We start from the raw sequence: 22,896 nt of genomic DNA, 5'->3' as shown, positions 1-22,896 counted from the left end.
CTGAAACACAATCAAGTTTTTAATTAAATCTTATACTAGAACACCTTCACAATCATCCCTAACACAAAAACTGTCATCATCAGTCTCATGATCTCCTAAATCTTCAATTGGCTGGACTGATGATTGTGCAAGAACTAACTCATCTACTGTGTCCATCATGTTGTACCCTCTTGGTGGTGCCCGCATAACAACATACCAAGGTGAGTTCTCATCATCTCTGGAGTAAAAAACTTGTTTAGCTTGTGATGCCAGAATGAATGGATCATTTAAGAATGATGTCTGATTCATATGGAGATTGACAAGTGTGAACCCGTCTTCCTCTTTCACTCCATTCCCTTTGTTAGCCCAACTACACCTAAATAATGGAACCTGGAACATGTGGTAGTCCATCAATACAATCTCCTTTATCACTCCATAGAATGCTACTATGTCTGCCATTTGTCTCGTATCTTTAGAACTAGCTCTACACATAGAGAATGCTTCATAAGTTACTCCACTATTCTGAGTCTTCCTCTTGACATCATCTGTTTGAATGCGATGGCCGTTTACTACAAAACCCTTATAAGTTTGAGCGATATGTCTTGGTCCAAAAGCAAGCCATCTCAGCCTACTAGAATGGTCCTTCGTGTTACTTGGTATCTAACAGTTAACAAAAAACAATTATTTGTCATGAACACAACCACAATCAAATTTATAACTAACAAATTGATATATGACATTCTTCTAACATTTTCTTTAATCCACTGTGGGAACCTTTCGTTATGATATTTCCACAATAGAGTTGAATTTTTTGCGCATCTTGCATCTGTAGCTTGCAGTTCTTCCAAATGCAACCTGTTTTACACATAGTTAGACTCATATTTCCTAAAAGTCCAAGATTGTAAATATAAAACTCAATCAAATTTACCCTTACTCAATATATGGTTCCATGACTGCTGTATTCATGAGAATATATCGATGAGCTATGTCTCGCTATTTATATGTGAGAATCTTTTCTGTGGCTTTCTGCAGTGGTCGACCTTCAAGGACATGTTCATCTACCTCAACATCTTCATTGCGAGCAAGTGTTTCTTCAACTGGAACAGACTTCTGAAGGAACTCTAAACAAAACGCAAGGCATTCACCTGCCAAGTAGCCTTCAGCCATACAAGCTTCTGGCCTTGCAAAATTCTTCACATATGCCTTTAGTGTCTTCATGTATCTACATGTACATAAGAAAACTCATTATTATTCTGGCCATACAAGATTATTAACATCTTAAATATATAGAACATAGAAATTACCTCTCAAAAGGGTACATCCATCTGAAGTGTACAGGGCCACCCAAGCGTGCTTCTCTTGCTAGGTGTATTGGCAGGTGAAACATAATGTCAAAAAGAGATGGTGGAAAGTATCTCTCCAACTGACACATTGTTTCCACGAACTCTGATTTTAGTGTAATTAGCTTCTCTGGATCAATTACACGTTGGCACAGCCTGTTGAAGTAAATGCATACTCGATTCACTGCTATACGAGGTCCTTTAGGCAGTAAACCTCTCAAAACCACCAGAAACAGGTTCTGCATTATGACATGATGGTCATGTGACTTGAGACAACCAATGCTGGGAGGATCTACTGACACACAATTGGAGATGTTGGCACAATATCCATCAGGACCTCTGAATTTGGATAACCTTCTGCACAATTTACGTTTCTCCAACTTAGTAAGCCAATACGCAGCTGGAGGTAAGTAGGTTCTCTTCCCACATATCTCCGCATGTAAGTTGCTTCGAATACCAATGTCTTCTAAATCTTTCCTTGCTTTCAACCCATCCTTGGATTTTCCACTATGCATCAGAATAGATAATAGTGCATCAGACACATTCTTTTCCACGTGCATGACATCAATATTATGCCTCACAGGCAGATACTGCAATATCCATTCAACAAGTGAAAATCAGAAACACACTATAGTAGTTAAAATTAAGAACCAAACTGAAATTTCATTTATTAATTTCTACTAACCTTCCAATAAGGTATGTCAAAGAAGATTGATCTTTTTTTCCACCGCCATTGATCATCGCCTTCTTCATATTCATCAGCTGAACTCGCATCATCAACATCTGCCTCAACTCTTTCTCTCTTGCCTTTCTTATCTAAAGGTCTACCAAATTCATTCCTAAAATCTTTAAGGCTCTCAAGTATTTCTGCTCCACTCTGAATTCTATTTGCAGTACCAACCTCCACCGTATTGTCAAACCACCCTTTCTTACGTCTGTAAGGATGCCCAGGTCTCAAACGCTTCCTGTTACCCATATATACATGTTTGCGGCTGAAATTTAACCACCTATGAGGTGTATCCTTCCCACAGACAATACACGCTTGCTTCCCTTTCACTTTACATCCAGATAATGTACCTAATGCTGGATAGTCAGTGATACTCCACAACAATATAGCTCTTAGAGTGAAACTCTCCTGCTTAAACGAGTCATAAACCTCCATACCATCATTCCATAACTCTTTCAGGTCATCTATCAGCGGCTGTAGATATACTCCGTTGGAGCCATATTGTAATTGACTAAGAACACCGGCCATGTGCTGTATTTGGTGTTTTGGATAGGGAACGGATTCATCCCTTCAGTAGAAATTCCTAGTCTAAGGTTTCTAGCATCCCTAGCAAACTCTGGCCATTTATCGTTTACCTGGATCCAAGTCAAGGAGTCCACTGGATGCCGCATTGTACCATCTTCACTAGCATTAGTAAAGTGCCAACGCAAATCCTCAGCCAACCGTTTTGATCTAAACATCCTCCTAAATCTATCTTTTTTTGGAAAGTACCGTAGCACCTTTGCTGGAATCCCTTTCCTCTCCTCACCGGTTATATTTGAAACGACCGACCTTTTCTTTTTAAAAAATAATAAATAATAAATATAATATAATAAAATAAACTACAACTAGTGGTCCCATACCCACTAGCCACCGAACCACAAACACATTCAACAGCAGAAATGACCAACCAATATTTAATAATAATCCAATAATAAAATATAACCATATTCCAACATAATAAATATCCAAAACAACAGGAATCATAGAACCAGCAACCTAGCAATGTTCTAATGACCCAACTCTAGAAACCTAGCAATGCCAGACAACATAAAACCGAGTCCCTAGAACATCCTCCTCTTCATTGCCTTGTTTCCACGATCACACTTTGCCTTTACCTGCACCACAAACACATATTGCAATGCATGAGTATTTTATAAACACTCAGTAAGGCAATCCTCCCATTTACTGGGCTATACACACAAGCAATAGAGACATCTCTAACCATCAAACAACATTCAACAATCAACAATAACAAACCAGGACTCTGCATCGACCGCTACCAACATGCATCGACCGACACCAGCTGGAGGTTGCGTCGACCGTAGCAAGATCTGTGTCGACCGATGCAAGGTTAACTTGCATCGACCGATGCAAGATATGCATCGACCGACGCATGCTCGACATAACACGAAAACCCTAGAGTTTACGCGCCGTCCTCAGATCTGCATCGACCGACGCACAAAGTGCATCGACCGATGTAATGCCGAGCATCGTTTTCCTCCGAAGCTTCTCACCGGATCTTCGTTCCTGTAACCACGAAACTCGATCCCAAGCCACAAGAAAGCTTCCCAACGTCCCAAATAACAATCTAACCAGCCTAACAACACATAACAAGCAAATCAGAGAGATCTCTAGCTTAGATAAGCCATGGTCATGCACTTACCTTTGCCACAGAAGAATCTGAACCATAAACAAACAAGAACAAGCCTCTAGGAAGCTCCTACAACGATCCCAGCTACAGATCTCTACCGGAACGCCTCCAATCTCCCAGAATTCTCAAAAACACTCAAAAACAACTTTTCTCTCTTTCTCTTTTCTCAAAAACGGCCACACAACCACTAATGAGACTAAAACTCGCATCTAAGGGTTTTCCTTAACCCAAAACGCAGCGTTTGACTAAAGTCAAAACGCACAGAATTGAACATGCATCGACCGATGCACCATCTGCATCGACCGATGCAACTCCCAAACTGGGATTCCGGTTCACGGATGTTACAATTCTCCCCCACCAAACTAGATTTGTCCTTGAATCTTGAACAACCATCAGCCAAGGACTCCCGTGCAACCGTCTCCACGGCCCGCACTCCTCCGACTGATCCACAGAAGGTCACCTCTAGGCGATAGACTCACGCTCCAGGCGTCATTTGCTCTCGACTTTTGGACTTTCCTTTACTCATAGGCCTAAACCTTGAGTTTTTATTGGCTCCTCATTAGACCTAAGTCTGCATGCCATAATGTTGGCTCCTCATCGGGCCTAGACCCGCATGCCATAATATATAAGGAAAATCCAACTCGTCTCTCGGGTTGCCACCCTACAGCGCACCCCCGGATCGTCATCCGAAGTCGATATACCAACCATATTCCCAAGTCCTAAAGTCCTGAATATGGCAGTACTAGGAGAACCTAAGTCCCCCAAGAGTCGCGAGCAAACGATTCTGAACACGTCTGAGTCCTATCCCTATCCAGGTTTCCTTCCCGTGGCTCGCGTAAAACATCTCAATGTACTACCAACCACATATCCCCTCACTGGAATACCACATGACCACACAAGGATCATATACATGCCACAAGGGCCGCCACCAAGGCCAGACAAATGTCCTAAAGAGGACCGCCACCAAGGCCAAACAAATGTCCTAAAGAGGACCGCCACCAAGGCCAAACAAATGTCCTAAAGAGGACCGCCACCAAGGCCAAACAAATGTCCTAAAGAGGACCGTCACAAAGACACTCTAGCTAAAAAGCCCGTCACAAAGACCATCTGTCCCGAAGGACCGTCACAAAGATCATCTGTCCCGAAGGACCGTCACAAAGACCATCTGTCCCGAAGGACCGTCACAAAGACACTTTGGCTAAACAGCCCACCACAAAGGCCAAAAAAATGTCCTAAAGAGGACCGCCACCAAGGCCAAACAAATGTCTTAAAGAGGACCGCCACCAAGGCCAAACAAATGTCCTAAAGAGGACCGCCACCAAGGCCAAACAAATGTCCTAAAGAGGACCGTCACAAAGACACTCTGGCTAAAAAGCCCGTCACAACGACCACACAATGTCTAAAAAGATTACCACACACGGCACACTGACTCAAAAGTCCGCCACTAAGGCCACACACAAGCCCCTCCAAGGCTCTCCACCGCTAATGGACAAATTCTAACTCCTGTAAAACTTTCCATATTTAGCACTTTCCATTTTTGGAAACTTTCCACTTTTGGAAACTTCTATTTCAGGAAACTTTCCTCCAAAACCCTGCCTCACGGAAACTTTGTACCCCGAACACCACCTCATCTTGTTACTGAGTCGCACAACCAACCATCCCAAGTGACCGAGTAACAAGAGAGATGGGCTGGAATACTCCATTCCCGCTCCAGCCACGGATTACAGATGGGACCAGGCTAAACAAGCTTAAGTCGCGGCTTGCTTCTCATACCACTTCTTGAACCTTGCCTTCATCTTTGCCTCAGGCTCCCAAGTCTGCTCCTCAAAACCATCACAGTCCCACAAGACTCTCATCAAAGGAATCTTCTTCTTCCGAAGTTCCTTGATCCTCCTCTCGAGAACCCTCACTGGTCTCGCCTCCAAAGTCATGTTAGGCTGAACATCCTCAGGAATCTTAGCCAACACCTGCTCACCCTCACAGAGACACTTCCGCAGCATAGACACATGGAAAACCTTATGGAATGCACGCATCACCTCAGGTAACTCTAATCTATATGCTACTGGTCCAACCCGCACAATCACTCTGAATGGACCCATATACCTCGGACCCAACTTAGTCTCTGACAATGACCTGTTTGGACCCGCAACATGGCCATCTTGAGGTACACTCTGTCTCCTACCTGAAACTCAAGATCTCTCCTCCTCTTATCAGCATAACTCCTCTGCCTATTCTGAGCCTCCTTCATGTTCAGCTTGAGAACCCGAATCTTCTTTGAGGTTGATACTAAGATTTTTGTGTCTCCTAGTAGGTTCAATTAACCTTATGCGTTGTAATACTTAAGGTGTCAATCCAGTTGGGAAAGTTTACTATCACTCAAAATGCAATCAAGATGTCACAAGTTAAGCCAATTCAAAGAGTGTTTTTATCTAACAGTCCTAGAATGATCAAAATGCGAAACAGAAGTGAGTCACAGAACTAGAAACAAGAATGCATGACAAGAAGCGAAAGTGAATAAAAACGCAAATGATTCTAAGCATGAACAAACAAAACAGTTCCAGGAATGTAATAAAAATCAGAAAGGAAGAAGTCCTGAGAATGGGGTAATTGATGTCGGTGGAGTATCCTAGTCTAAGGAGTGTTTAACATACCACAAGCAAAGTATCCCTAAACAATGAACATCACAACTTAGCTAATCCAATCTCTTGGCAAAAGCTACTCAGACTCAACCACTTCCATACCTAGCTCTCGCTAGAGAAACGTGGTCGAGCAGGCATGAGAAACAAGTTCATTCACGTCAACAAACATCCTAGACAACTAATCTCTTAGGCTAGGAACGTAAGTCTCTGGCACTAGTTGGTCAGACATTTCATCAAACACCTTTTGGGTGCGGAAATGTCTCGAACCTAGTTCCAACTGATCAGAGAGAAACTAGTAATTCTAACTCTAGTCCAGAAGGGAATCATACAATCAAAGCTTAAACACTCTACATCCTAAGATCCTCCACCTAATCTATCCCATCCTCAAGAACTAACACACTACTCGGATCCGAAAATCATAGTCAAGGATGCAAAAACAGAAATCATTGAATCAAGCATAATAAGATAGATAAAAATAAGATGAACAACTTTGTAGATGGAATCAAATGCAAAATCTGAATAAATCTCAAAAATATCGGAATACAAGTCTAAGAACGTGTTGGTGGCTAGGTTCAGAAACCTTCTGGGAACGAAAACGAGATTAAAAGATAAGATGTCTCCGCAAAGACTTAACAAAATGTATATATAGTAGTCCAACATGGAAAGCCCTAAAACTTAAAACGACAAGGTAAAGCGTCGGTTCGGTAATCTCCTGAAGCGTGTGAAACCAAACGTCCTTCTTCCCGACATGTGCGATCGAGTCCGTGTGCGTCGAATGGAATCCAATGTCATCATAGCTCGGATGGAAGGCTGAGGAGCATGGCTTGGACGGATAGCTCGGATGGAACGGAGATGGTGACAATGGCTCGGACGAGACGGAGATGGTGACCATGGCTCGGACGAAACGGAGATGGTGACCATGGCTCGGACGAAACGGAGATGGTGACCATGGCTCGGACGAAACGGAGATGGTGACCATGGCTCGGACGAAATGGAGATGGTGACCATGGCTCGGACGAAACGGAGATGGTGACCATGGCTCGGACGAAATGAAGATGGTGACCATGGCTCGGACGAAACGAAGATGGTGACCATGGCTCGGACGAAATGAAGATGGTGACCATGGCTCGGACGAAACGAAGATGGTGACCATGGCTCGGACGAAACGAAGATGGTGACCATGGCTCGGACGAGAATGGCTTCCAACATTTCCTAAATACCTGAAATACTCCAAAATGCACAATGTATGCAAGGATGATGCAAGAGCTACCTAGTCGTGCAAAGTGTATAGAAAGAACTAGAAAACGATGCAAACCAATGAGTTATCCTAGCTAAATGCATGATAAGAATAGGCTAAGGAGAGACAAAATATAGACATATCAACTCCCCCAAACTTACTCTTTGCTTGCCCTCAAGCAAACAATCAAGGTCCTTAGCCTTGATTATGGAGAAGAGGTGTGAAGATGGGGTCTCAGAACCTATAACATGCTAAATAAAATAGTTAGAATCAAGGTCCTTGTTTTTAGTTCTATGATGCATGGTGAAGGAACTCTATATTTTTTTTTCTACACATGCAATCCTATCAATCATTCCCTTTAACATTCATTAACAGAGAACCGTGAATCAAGCTAAGCAATGTCGTTGAACTCATTTGGCTAGGGTGAAAGGTTAGAGACTTAGATGGTCTCCTTCTCGAGTGGTTTCATCAATACAGAACAAGGTTCTCTCACGAAAATGAGTTGAGCTTAAGAGAAGGCTAAAGGTTGAAACCAACTGATACATACAAGAACAGCGCCCTGTCTACCCAAAGAACGTTCCAAACCGAAGTTGGTTCTACCCTTCATCACAAACATTGTCTCAAACCCAATCTTTCATTCTTTACACTTGGTCTTAGGAGGAGTTCACTTCTTATCATTCTAGCGGATTGGGAAATCTTTATTATCAGTAAGGTTCTTTTTCTTTTCTTCTAAGGAATCTAGACATCTTAAACATTTTACTTTCTTTTCTTTGTCTAATCTTTTCGTTTTATGCCCAGAACCAATAACTCATTATTTTGCTCAACCCAAATCCTTTACTAGACTTGTAAACCTTGAAAACACATCCCCCTCCTAAAGATTTTCTACCCTTTACTTTCTTTTTACACTTCACTCTTCTGCACAAATCCATACCCAATACCCAAAATTCAAGTTCTCACCTAGTCCTACTAGTCCGGATAACACGAACTAGAACTACACAGGATCCTACTCTTGTCGGTTAGAACCTAACACTTTCTAACAAGCTCAACTCGGAAAAAGGCCTGACACTCAAGAATACAATTGGCTTGAAAGAACGGTTGGTTAAGGGTGTGGGGAACTGTTCCAAAGATGGGAATCAACTACTTGGATTGACAAGAGTGGTAAAAATGTGAAAGACAATCCAAGTATGTATATGGTATCCATGAGTTCAACTTCAATGCATAACAGGATAATTGCAAGTCAGGAATAGGTTCAGGTAGATAGGGAATGATATCAATCCAAAACATGCTTCAATCTTAAATTTTCAAGTTCAATCAACAAGCATCAAAGAACTAAGAACAAGGGCCTTGATCCTATCCTATTGAATCCAACATGATAACAAGGTTACAATCATCATCAACCCCTATGCTAAATGCAACAACCCTATATGAATAAACCTAGACTCAATCCTAATATGCAATTGCAAACTACATGAACACTCTGTTTTTGTGGAAATTTTCGAAATTTTTTCAAATTTTTGTGGTTTTTCTATGCAAATAGATGGATGCAGACTCAAACATGATATGATGCAAAATTTTGAAATAAGAATCACAAAACACGACATTAGATACATCATCTCAAACCCTCCCCCAAACTTAAATTACACAGTCTCCTGTGTAAGAAAAATTTGCAGGAGGATTTAAGAATCACAACAGAAACAATGCAGGAATGAAATGGTATGTACAAAGGAAAGGTTGGAGTACCTCAGTAGTAGAAGAAGGAGTCCGTGCTCGTCCAAAGAGGAACGTGAAACTGACTTTGTCCTTCGCCTTGTTCGGGATCCGCGGGTGTGACATCAGCTGGTAGGTCGACTTGCTGCTCAACCGCTTGCGTGCCCTGATGATCACCTTGAGCTTCAACTCGCCGCTCAACCTCAACCTCATGCTCATCTCGAGCTGCAGAACAATGCGCTGATCGGTGACTAGAAGAGGCTCTGGAACCTCGCGAACCGCGTCTCCTTCTCTCCCTGGACTCATGTGACGAGTGGCGTGAAGGAGCGGGTGAAGGCGGACACTTCTGTGACACATATGAAGATTGACGTGCTAGGGAGGGAACCAGAGAGAGTGTTCTCTGACGAGTTGGCTCGCTGGAGACTTTGTATGTGGCTCGAGAGAGGGGCTCGATCGGGTGTTGGCTTCAGTGGCTAGAGTGTGGTAGTTGGAGCGTGTGTGGAGTGAGATTGGCTCGAGCGTGACAGCGGAGGCATGGCTCGAACGAGTGCAGAGTGATGAACCTCTCAGGATGGGTTGAGTCTGATTCCACGCCGTCGGTTGAACCTTGTTCGAGTCGATGATGGTTGAGAACGCACAGTGGTGGTTGAACTCTGCAACACCTCTTCTTCATTATCCCAAACCTCTTCCTTAATTCCCTTGAAGGAGAACTTCTCATTGTACCTTGGAGCTTCTTTATTTTCCCACTCATCTTCTTCACCATAGCTGTTAACTCTTTCACTGAATCCCTTAGAATCTGAGTATTTTGTAGTTCATACAAACTGTTAAGCGCGGGAGGACGTGACTCTTGCGGTTGGTGAGGTTTAGGAAGCAGGTCTTGACGCTTAGGGAGGGTAACGACTGCACTCGAGTTGGAGAATGGTCGAGTGACACTTTGAGTTTTCTCTTTGGTTACCAAAACCTCAGTTTCTGCCTCATTCACATCCTCAAAGATGTCAAACCCAGATTTCTGATCTTTCTCTTCAATCACAAAGGTATGTCCATCAATAGTTGGTTTCTTCCTAGAATCCCTGATATCAAACTTCATCTTGAAGTTTTTACCCAGATTGAGATCAATCATCCCCTTCTTGACATCAATGACTGCGCCAACTGTAGCTAAGAAAGGTCTTCCTAGGATTAGTGGATCTTTAGGCTCTTCATCCATTCCCAGCACCACAAAGTCAGTAGGAATCTCAGCTTGTCCAATTTTGATGGGCAGGTTCTCTAATATACCATGAGGCAATCTAGTAGTCCTATCAGCCAATATTAAGCGGAGGTTGCATGACTTGTATTCGTTGAATCCTAGCCTCTGAGCTACAGACAGTGGCATGAGGCTTACTGAAGCACCAAGATCACATAGGCACTTTTTGAAGGCCAATGGACCTAGAGAACAAGGCAAGGTGAAAGAACCAGGGTCCTCTAGCTTCTTTGGGATAATCATCTTCTGAATGACAGCCTTGCATTCATGATTAACCCCACCTATGTCATGCCCTACCCTCTCATCTTCCAGAGCCTTAGCTTGAGCTCCTTTAGCTATCTCCTCCTTCTCTTTGGTCTTTTCGGTTACCAAGTCAGTTAAAAACTTTTGATATTGAGGCACAAGTGCAAATGCATCAAGCAAAGGCATCCTAAGTTCAATCTCCTTGACTTGGTTTTCGAACAGAGCTTTGTACTTCTCAGTAAGCTGCATCTTAAACCTCACTGGAAATGGTAGAGGTGGCTTGTATGGTGGAGGAATGAATCTCATAGGTTTATCCTTGGGAGCAGGGGGTTCTTTAGTAGCTTCAGGATCAGATTGTTTGGCTGACTCAATTGGATCCTTGAGCACCTCGACAGGATCCTTTATCTCAACTTCATATTGAAGAAAATCCTCCCCATCTAAACTCTCAGTGTCCTCAGTGAGCCGTACATCTACAGCTTGGGTGGTGATTGCATGGATAGTAGCATAGTCCTTGGGGTTTTGAACTCCTTTTCCAGGTAGTTTGCCAGTTGTTGGGGTAGAAGTAGAAACAGTCTTGCCTTGCATATACTTCATCTTGGAGTTAAGAGCTTCAAACTTGACATTCAGATCATTGTAAGAACATTCCATCCGCTGACTGAGTTCAACAAACTTCTTAGCATTATCCAGAGAACCACTAGCTTGACCTTGAAGAAGTTGTTGCAGCATGTGCTTCATTTCTTGATCTGGAGCTTGAGTAGGTTGAACTTGTTGAGGTGAAAATCCAGGTGGTGGTCCGGAAGGAGCGTGAGAACTTTGCTGGAACTGTTGCTTAGACATGAATCCTTGATTGTAATGAACAAAAGGCTTTTGCGTACCTTGTTGTTGCTGCTGAGGAGGGTACACCTGATCTTGTGGATTTGCAACATTGGTGCTCCGGTAAGACAAATTGGGGTTCGTCTTGTAAGGGTTATAACCCTTGTTGTATCCACCTTGATTCTGAACGTAGTTGATTGCTTCAGACTGCTCACCCTTCCCATCCTGAACTTGAAAAGGGTCATCCTCAGATACGAAATGGACAGTCTGCTGCTGACTTAGCAAGAGGCGGTCAAGCTTGTCATTGACATTCTTAAGGTCCCTCTTGTACTTCTCCTCAGACCCAGCGTCGCCGCGAACTGTGCGGTCATAATCCTCATTGTAGTTGCCATCAGACTGAGCGAGATTCTCAACCAGTTGCCATCCTTCCTCAACATTTTTGTTCAAGAAATTACCGTTAGAAGCAGTGTCAAGCAGCATGCGGATTTTTGGAAGTACACCACGATATAGAGTGCTCAGCAGTGACTCGTTGCTGAAACCATGGTGTGGACACTGGCTGTGGTAACCCTTGAAACGCTCCCAGGCTTCACAGAACGATTCTGAGCTCTTCTGAGTGAAGCTGGAAATCTCATTCCTGAGACGTGCTGTTCTGGAGTTGGAGAAAAACTTGGCCAAGAATGCCTTCTTGCAGCCATCCCAGGTGGTGATTGATCCCTTGGGAAGGTTTTTCTCCCATTGATGAGCCTTGTCTCCCAGGGAGAATGGGAAGAGGCTCAACTTGTAACCGTCCTCACTCACACCGTTGATCTTGGTAAGATTGCAAAGACGGTCGAACTCGTCCAAGTGGTCGAGTGGATCCTCCATAGGCAAACCGTGAAACTTATTTCCTTGGATCATGGTGATCAGACCACTTTTGATCTCGAAGTTGTTGTTCTGCACGGCGGGAGGGACGATTCCAGCACGCTGAGTATGAGTGTTCGGCGCATCCCCAGCACCAATGTTTCGCGGTCCCGGATGTGGTTCATTATGCTGTTCCATAGGGACTGGTACGGGATGATCGGTGGAAATACGAGCTTGTCGTGGGCGTTGCAACCGATTGATTTCGTCGATAATAGGAAGGAGATTCTGATGCCCTCTTGATCTGGTGTGCATGCAAGGTTGCAATCAACAGGTACCTGAGGTGCAAGACAAACAAGCAAAAAACCAAAGCAAGTCAGTACTCAGAATGATAAGTGTAACAGAACTTAATCTTGCAAAACTTGAAATCTTAAATGTAGCAAAACGATTCCCAAATGGCAACGGCGCCAAATTGATACTAAGATTTTTGTGTCTCCTAGTAGGTTCAATTAACCTTATGCGTTGTAATACTTAAGGTGTCAATCCAGTTGGGAAAGTTTACTATCACTCAAAATGCAATCAAGATGTCACAAGTTAAGCCAATTCAAAGAGTGTTTTTATCTAACAGTCCTAGAATGATCAAAATGCGAAACAGAAGTGAGTCACAGAACTAGAAACAAGAATGCATGACAAGAAGCGAAAGTGAATAAAAACGCAAACGATTCTAAGCATGAACAAACAAAACAGTTCCAGGAATGTAATAAAAATCAGAAAGGAAGAAGTCCTGAGAATGGGGTAATTGATGTCGGTGGAGTATCCTAGTCTAAGGAGTGTTTAACATACCACAAGCAAAGTATCCCTAAACAATGAACATCACAACTTAGCTAATCCAATCTCTTGGCAAAAGCTACTCAGACTCAACCACTTCCATACCTAGCTCTCGCTAGAGAAACGTGGTCGAGCAGGCATGAGAAACAAGTTCATTCACGTCAACAAACATCCTAGACAACTAATCTCTTAGGCTAGGAACGTAAGTCTCTGGCACTAGTTGGTCAGACATTTCATCAAACACCTTTTGGGTGCGGAAATGTCTTGAACCTAGTTCCAACTGATCAGAGAGAAACTAGTAATTCTAACTCTAGTCCAGAAGGGAATCATACAATCAAAGCTTAAACACTCTACATCGTAAGATCCTCCACCTAATCTATCCCATCCTCAAGAACTAACACACTACTCGGATCCGAAAATCATAGTCAAGGATGCAAAAACAGAAATCATTGAATCAAGCATAATAAGATAGATAAAAATAAGATGAACAACTTTGTAGAAGGAATCAAATGCAAAATCTGAATAAATCTCAAAAATATCGGAATACAAGTCTCAGAACGTATTGGTGGCTAGGTTCAGAAACCTTCTGGGAACGAAAACGAGATTAAAAGATAAGATGTCTCCGCAAAGACTTAACAAAATGTATATATAGTAGTCCAACATGGAAAGCCCTAAAACTTAAAACGACAAGATAAAGCGTCGGTTCGGTAATCTCCTGAAGCGTGTGAAACCAAACGTCCTTCTTCCCGACATGTGCGATCGAGTCCGTGTGCGTCGAATGGAATCCAATGTCATCATAGCTCGGATGGAAGGCCGAGGAGCATGGCTTGGACGGATAGCTCGGATGGAACAGAGATGGTGACAATGGCTCGGACGAGACGGAGATGGTGACCATGGCTCGGACGAAACGGAGATGGTGACCATGGCTCGGACGAAACGGAGATGGTGACCATGGCTCGGACGAAACGGAGATGGTGACCATGGCTCGGACGAAATGGAGATGGTGACCATGGCTCGGACGAAACGGAGATGGTGACCATGGCTCGGACGAAATGAAGATGGTGACCATGGCTCGGACGAAACGAAGATGGTGACCATGGCTCGGACGAAATGAAGATGGTGACCATGGCTCGGACGAAACAAAGATGGTGACCATGGCTCGGACGAAACGAAGATGGTGACCATGGCTCGGACGAGAATGGCTTCCAACGTTTCCTAAATACCTGAAATACTGCAAGGATGATGCAAGAGCTACCTAGTCGTGCAAAGTGTATAGAAAGAACTAGAAAACGATGCAAACCAATGAGTTATCCTAGCTAAATGCATGATAAGAATAGGCTAAGGAGAGACAAAATATAGACATATCAGAGGTCTACTGAACAAAACTATCACTAAACATGCTCCTCTCCCCCACCTGAGTCCAGCATAATGGTGTACGACATGGTCTGCCATACAAAGCCTGATAAGGAGCCATCTTAATACTCGCCTGATAACTGTTGGCCACCCCAATCCAACACACACATCCTCAGCAAATCCTCCAGCGTCTGGATCGTCCTCTCAGACTGTCCATCTGTGTGGGGATGATAAGCTGTACTCATGTGCACCTTAGTGCCCATCTCTGTCTGAAATGCCTTCCAGAACACCAAAGTGAACTTAGAATCCCTGTCAGACACAATGCTCGCTGGCACCGCATGCAATCTGACTATCTCTCTCACATACTTCTTAGCCAAGACCGCTGCTCTATCAGTCTTCTTAGTGGCCAGAAAATGTGCTGACTTAGTCAACCGGTCCACAATGATCCAAATAGCATCAAAGGTCCGTGACACTGGCAATCCTACCCCAAAATCCATGGTGATCATATCCCACTTCCACTCAGGAATGGGTAAACTCTTCAGTAAACCGCCAGGAACCTGATGCTCAGCCTTCACTAGCTGACACACATCACACCTCGAAACCCAACTAGCCACGTCCTTCTTCATCCCGACCCAATGATAGTACCTCTTGAGGTCACGGTACATCTTAGTCGCTCCTGGATGAATGGACAACTTGCTCGCATGAGCCTCTCTCAGAATCTCCTGCCTCAACTCCTCATCCTTGGGCACACAAACCCGACCGTGCATCAAGATAGTACCATTATCTGAGACCTGATACTCTGAATCCACATCCTTAGAGGCATTCACCAGCCCCAAATCCTTCTCCTGAGCCAACCGCACCCTACTCAGAAGATCTGCTCTATCTACTGCTTCCAAGCCTAACGGTTCTTGTGGAACAGCACATAAGCTCAAAGCACTGATCTCCCCTACCAGAGACTCCATCTCTGCTCCTGAGCCGAAGCCACCCTCTTCCGATTCAGAGCATCTGCAACCGTGTTAGCCTTACCAGGATGATAGGCTATCTCCAAATCATAATCCGCCACAAGCTCCATCCACCACCAACTCAGGCTCTTATGATCTGTGAACACCTGTACCTTTGCACCATAAAGATAAGATCTCCAAATCTTTAGGGCAAAAACTACAGCACCCATCTCCAAATCATGAGTAGGATAGTTGCCTTCATGCACCCGCAACTGCCGCGAAGCATAGGCAATCACCTTCCCATGCTGCATCAGAACACACCCCAAACCAACTCTAGATGCATCTGTATAAACCACATAGGGTTCTCCCTGCTCAGGCAAAGCCAACACTGGCGCAGTAGTCAACGTCTTCTTCAGGCTTGCAAAGTCTTCCTCACACTCTTCTGAACAGACAAAAGGAACATCCTTCTCTGTCAACTTAGTCATAGGACGTACTCTGCTTGCAAACCCCTGCACAAATCTCCTGTAGTAACCTGCCAATCCAAGAAAACTCCTGATCTCTGTGGCATTCTGCGGTCTAGGCCAATCCCTGATAGCCTGAATCTTCTCTGGATCTACTGAAACCCCCTCAGCAGAAACAATGTGACCTAGGAAGCCCATCTCACGCTGCCAAAAACTACACTTGCTCAACTTAGCAAACAACTTCTGCTCCCGCAGCTTCTCCATAACTGCCCTCAAATGCACTGCATGCTCTTCTCTTAGAATAAACCAGGATATCGTCGATGAAAATGATGACAGACACATCCAGAAACTCCTGAAACACAGTGTTCATCAATCTCATAAATGCTGCTGGCGCGTTAGTCAACCCGAAAAGCATAACCACAAACTCATAGTGCCCATACCTCGTCCTAAAAGCAGTCTTCCTCACATTTGCCTCATCTATCGGTATCTGATGATAACCCGACGCCAGATCTACCTTATAGAACCAAGTAGCACCCCTCAACTGATCCAACAACTCATCGATCCTAGGAAGGGGGTACTTGTTCTTCACAGTGACCCGATTCAAACCCCGATAATCTATACACAACCTGAAACTCCCATCCTTCTTCTTCACAAACAACACCGGTCCTCTAGCTGCTTCTTCAGCTCTGCCATCTCTGCTGGAGTCATTCTGTAAGGAGCCTTGGATAACGGTGTCGTCCCCGGTTCCAGTTCAATGGTAAAAGGATCCGACCGAGATGGTGGTAATCCCTGCAAAGACTGAAACACATCCTCAAACTCCTCCACTACTGGAATACCGCTAACCGTAGACTTCCCCACTGACTCTGGCATAGATATAGTAACCAGATAAGCCTCACGGCCCTTCTCGATCATCTTCCCAGCCTGAATGGCTGAGATCACGAGACTCCCCGAAGTCGGTCTAATACCCTGAAAAACCAACTTCCCTCCTGAACGCTCAAACTCCACTCTACCCCAATAGCAATCCAAATGCACCCTATACCGATGCAACCAATCCATCCCGAGAATAACATCATATAGCTCCACTGGACTGATAAGTAAATCCGCTGGCCACGACTCTCCTGCGATCTGAATATCAATTCCTCTAGCCCGTCCAATCACTCTCAGGAACTCACCTCCCGCAACCCTGACAACTCCTGCACGCTCTCTAGGATCCCCGCTGATCCCCGCACATTCTGCACACTCCGGAGTAATGAAGCTATGAGAAGCTCCAGAATCAAACATAACATGGGACTTAAACCCGCCCACCAACAAGGTCCCTACACAAACCTCATGTGTTGAGAACCTAACACTTTATCACAGGAAAACATAAAATCTGACCCTACTAAATTCACAAAGATTAAGTACCAGAAATTATACCTGTGATTGCCCCGGCACTGGTTCCACCAGTCTCTACTGTCGTGTAAGCACGTGGCATCTGCTCAATCCGTGCCACCTGCTGACCTCCAAGCTGCACCTGCTGCAACGCTGCCACTGCTGCCGGCTGCAACTTGGGACAAAAAGGCCTGATGTGCCCTGTCTCCCTACAATGATAACATACCCGAGGTCCTGCCGTGGGAACACTCCTCTTGGGACAACTAGCAGCCCTGTGATCCTTGCTCCCACAACCGAAGCAATCCTCACCATTCGGCTTCTGCGTAGCCTCACACTTCCTCTTGGTTCCCTGAGCATGCCTACCGCCCCTCCTAGAACCACCCTGCTGCTGAGCCTTACTAGGCTGAACTGCTGGAGCTACCGCCACTGACTGTGCCCGGATATCCTCCTCAATCTCTGCTGCAGTCTCAACCAGCTCTGCACGCGTAGCATAACTCCGCCCTCTACAGTGAACTCTCAACTCATCACGTAGAGCCCTCAAAAACCTCCTGATCTGAGCCTCCACAGACTCTAAAGCCTGACCCCCATAACAAAGAAGTCGACTGAACTCCAAGTCCAGCTCCCGCACTGACCGTGTCTCCTGAGACAACTGAAGGAACTGCACCTCCAACCGATCCAATGCCTCTCTAGGAAAATACTTGCGGTTGAACTCCAAGATGAAGTCAGCCCAAGTCATCTCCCGCTGCACTCTCCTAGCAGGTACTGATCTCCACCACAACTCAGCATCACCACTCAAATTGTAGACCCCTATGTCCACCCAAAGCTCCTCAGGATATCTCAGAATATGGAAGTTACGTTCCACACTCGTCCTCCACGCATCCGCAATAGTAGGATCTGTACCACCCGAAAACCTCTCAGTGAACAGATCCTTCATCTCCTTGAGCATAGACAAATAACGTCTATGTGCTCCCACATCCGCAACCACTGGCTGCCGCTCCTCCGCCACCACTGGTGGCACTACCTGAGCCTGAGCCGGTACCACTGGTGGTAACCGCTCTAACACCTGTGCTAGCATAGCCGCAAAGTCAGTACCAGGGACTCCACCCGCTGGGACTCCCACACCCGGAACCCGAGCATCACCGGCCACTGGGGCATCAACACCGCCCCCTCCTGCCACACTCACGGAATCCCCCGGAACACCTTGCGACTTGCCAACACCCTCAGCTGTCACACTTTGGTCCTCGGTCTCACTAACCACTGGGACTCTGCCCCTACCACGACCACGTCCGCGTCCATGTCCACGTCCGCGTCCACGACCTCGACCAGCCACAACATCCTCTCTAACCATCTGCACTACCATGAACAGAAGGCTAAGCAAACAATTTCTATTATAACACTGAAATATAAACTCACCGTGGAATCACACACTCGGCTCGAAGAGGATGTTCTAGGACTCCATGCCACACACAATTGACTAACTCACATAATCAATCAAGACATGCAATCCCAAACATCTACAACAGAAACCTACTGAACCCAAACCTTGAACCGTAAGGGCTCTGATACCAAAATGAAACGACCGACCTTTTTTTGAAATAATAAATAATAAATATAGTATAATAAAATAAACTACAACTAGTGGTCCCATATCCACTAGCCACCTAACCACAAACACATTCAACAGCAGAAATGACCAACCAATATTTAATAATAATCCAATAATAAAATCTAACCATATTCCAACATAATCAATATCCAAAACAACAGGAATCATAGAACTAGCAACCTAGCAATGTTCTAATGACCCAACTCTAGCAACCTAGCAATGCCAGACAACATAAAACCGAGTCCCTAGAACATTCTCCTCTTCATTGCCTTGATTCCACGATCACACTTTGCCTTTACCTGCACCACAAACACATATTGCAATGCATGAGGATTTTATAAACACTCAGTAAGGCAATCCTCCCATCTACTGGGCTATACACACAAGCAATAGAGACATCTCTAACCATCAAACAACATTCAACAATCAACAATAACAAACCAGGACTCTACATCGACCGATACCAACATGCATCGACCGACACAAGGTGGAGGTTGCGTCGACCGACGCAAGATCTGCGTTGACCGATGCAAGGTTAACTTGCATCGACTGATGCAAGATATGCATCGACCGACGCATGCTCGACATAACACGAAAACCCTAGAGTTTACACGCCGTCCTCGCATCTGCATCGACCGACGCACAAAGTGCATCGACCGATGCAATGCCGAGCATCGTTTTCCTCCGAAGCTTCTCGCCGGATCTTCATTCCTGCAACCACGAAACTCGATCCCAAGCCACAAGAAAGCTTCCCAACGTCCCAAATAACAATCTAACCAGCCTAACAACACATAACAAGCAAATCAGAGAGATCTCTAGCTTAGATAAGCCATGGTCATGCACTTACCTTTGCCACAGAAGAATCTGAACGTTAAACAAACAAGAACAAGCCTCTAGGAAGCTCCTACAATGATCCCAGCTACAGATCTCTATAGGAACGCCTCCTATCTCCCAGAATTCTTAAGAACACTCAGGAACAACTTTTCTCTCTTTCTCTTTTCTCAAAAACGGCCACACAACCACGAGTGAGACAAAAACTCGCATCTAAGGGTTTTCCTTAACCCAAAACGCAGCGTTTGACTTAAGTCAAAACGCACAGAATTGAACATGCATCGACCGATGCACCATCTGCATCGACCGATGCAACTCCCAAACCGGGATTCTGGTTCACAGATGTTACAATATTATCTGTTTCCCATCTTGATTCAGCACATCTTGGACAGCTTGTTGACTCCGCATATTGCTTCCGATAAAGGATACAATCATTTATACAGGCGTGAATGGAATCGTAACCAAAACCAAAAACCTTCAAAAATCTCTTCATCTCATCTGTAGACGTAGGCAGCACATTGTCTCCAGGCATGTCATGTACTATTGTCAGTAGCTGATCAAAAAAGTACTCTGACATCCCACGCTTGACCTTTATCCGGTAAAGTGCCATGATTGCAGAAACCTTTGTGTAGTTAACACACGTCGAGTATAAGGGAGTTTCTGCATCCTCTAACTTCTTTCTAAACACGATTTCCTCATTACTGTCAATACCCTCCAACTCTTCTACACTGTGATTCTCAGACAATTTCTTGCCTTCACTCGACTTGAAAGCTGTCCTAATCAACTCAAAAGCCTCGTACTCAGACGTATCAGCATCCGCTGTCTTTTCATTCCTTATCTCCCCATGTTTACTCCAACATTTAGTTCTCTTGTACTTTAGATCCATCCCTCTAATAACCAGATGCTCCAACACTGTCTCATTTGACTGATGAACCACATTACGACAGTCAATGCAAGGACAAAACATATCTGATAGATTACCCCAACATCTTGCTGAATTAAACACAAATTTAGTTGCTCCTAGCTCATACACAAGACTATTCCTGTAAGTAATAAAGAAACGTACAAAAGTAATCAGACAAACATAATCTAAGAAACCCAAATCTAAAATGATATGGATGAAGAACATTCAAGTTAATACCTTGGTAACCAGACCCAAGTTTTATCCATGTTACAACAGCTCCGACCAAATGTGCACACAAGTAATCAGATACACTCACGTTAAGTCACAACAAAAAAGAACGAAATCGACCAACAAAAAAAACAAAAAAAACGAAATCGACCGATATGTTAGAAGAATCAAGTTGGAGTGAGATACCTTCTAGATTGTCTTCACTTTTCCTTGAAATCGACCGACAAAAAAACGAAAGTAACAAATTAAAAACATATAAGAAGAATCAGAACAATAAAACCCTAGATCGAAAGAATGAACAAAACTGAGATTTCGTACAAAAGAGTGAGATTTACCAGAAAAATAAAACCACAATCAACCGAGGGAAAGCTGGAAAGGCTCAAAAGACAATCTGTTTTGGCAAAGACTTTGAGTAAGATCTGTGTTGGAGATCTGTGTTGGGAGAGTAAAAATTGTGTCAGACACAGTCGGATTTCGGAAATAGACAGTGAAAATCGAGCAAAAAAAAGAGAGAGGGAAGAAATGAAATTTTAGGGTTCGTGGGTAATTGGGGATTTTTGTCGAGAAGTGAAAAGATAGCCTCCAAATTTTTCTAACACTATCATAGCGTTTACTAATTGGTATTGCTATTAAACATAGCCCCAAAATAGGCAAAAAATTTATTCATTTTTTAATATAATATAACATAGCGTTTACATATACACAAACGCTATCTAAAAATTAAAGGTCTACTAACGATAGCATTATTGCCAAAAACGCTATACTACTGTGCTATTAAAACTGTTATTGTCTTTTGTGTAATTCATTTCCACTTTCGAGCTCCTCATTATTAAGTTGTTCGTTCTCCTGTGAAATAACTAGAGAAAATCTCATGTTTTCATTGTTAATAAAAGAATTAGTTTCACTCTTTCTCCAAAATCTTTATTTATTTAGTGTTGTGTAATCTCCGGTACAAACAATAAGTTATAAAAAAACATAAAACATACTCTCTAATTAGTAGTAGTAGAAAATTCTCATAGTAGAAAACATAAGTTATGAGAATTTTCTACTACTTATGAGAATTTCCGTGCTATGAAAAAACATACTCTCTCTAGTTAAAAAAATATTTTGTGTTTCATTACTTATGAGAATTTCAAGAAAATAGTTGTCCGTGTTCTTCCGAGATCAAGCTCTCTGCTATATAACTCAATGAATCCTCCGAATTCAAGATCTTGAGTTGGGTCGTTTGCATATTTCACCCTCATTTCCTCAAATTGTCTACCAAATTCGCCTCAAGGTCTTCACACCGGTCATACTCACATCATAGAAGACAAGAATCACCACAAGGTTGTTTTTATTGAGTGCTCGTGTATCTTTTGAAGTTCGTTCAAGCACGTATCTGACTTTGTATACCTCTTGAGGAGGACGTTGCATACCTCACCACAATATATATGAAGTTGTCTCGCAATTGATCATATCCATGGAAACTAATGAATACTACTTGAGGAGGACGATGCTATGGTCTAGGCACTGGCATGGAAGGTCTCTAAATATAGCATTATTTCTAATATATTATTTATCTTTAAATTGATCATATAGAGTCTGATAATTTTACTTCTTATACACCTTGTGTTGTTCCTATCATCAAACTTTCCAAGTTCACGACATATTATATATAATTTGATCCGATTTGGACCACCAATCCATCTAACTATACAAAAACCAGTTTTAGAAATGAACATTTAGATAATGAATCAAATGTTGATGCCAGATAACGAACGGAGCTTCAATCTCCTCACCAATTTGTTTTTTCTTCTTGATTCGCCATGCATCTGATGATCCGATGGAAACATATTAGTCCTGTGTATTTATAATTGATAGAGAGTGCATCAATAATGGTTCTGAACTATTATCTAAATTTCTATACCCGATGTAGATGTTG

At 43.6% G+C, this 22,896-nt stretch overlaps 1 non-coding gene and 1 pseudogene across 1 annotated transcript; one reads left to right on the top strand and one right to left on the bottom strand.

The window, feature by feature from the left end:
- Positions 1 to 30: 30 nt before the first annotated feature.
- LOC104772816 (uncharacterized) lies at positions 31 to 21,013 on the bottom strand (annotated as a pseudogene).
- On the top strand, positions 12,151 to 12,257 carry LOC147919695 (small nucleolar RNA R71). Its single transcript, XR_015594220.1, has one exon. It is a non-coding gene; the product is annotated as a small nucleolar RNA R71 (small nucleolar RNA).
- Positions 21,014 to 22,896: the final 1,883 nt, after the last annotated feature.

Source organism: Camelina sativa, chromosome 20, assembly GCF_030686135.1.
Source record: "Camelina sativa cultivar CO46 ecotype springtype chromosome 20, ASM3068613v1".
In the NCBI taxonomy this organism is placed as follows: domain Eukaryota; kingdom Viridiplantae; phylum Streptophyta; class Magnoliopsida; order Brassicales; family Brassicaceae; genus Camelina; species Camelina sativa.
This window is presented reverse-complemented; position numbering and strand designations above follow the sequence as displayed.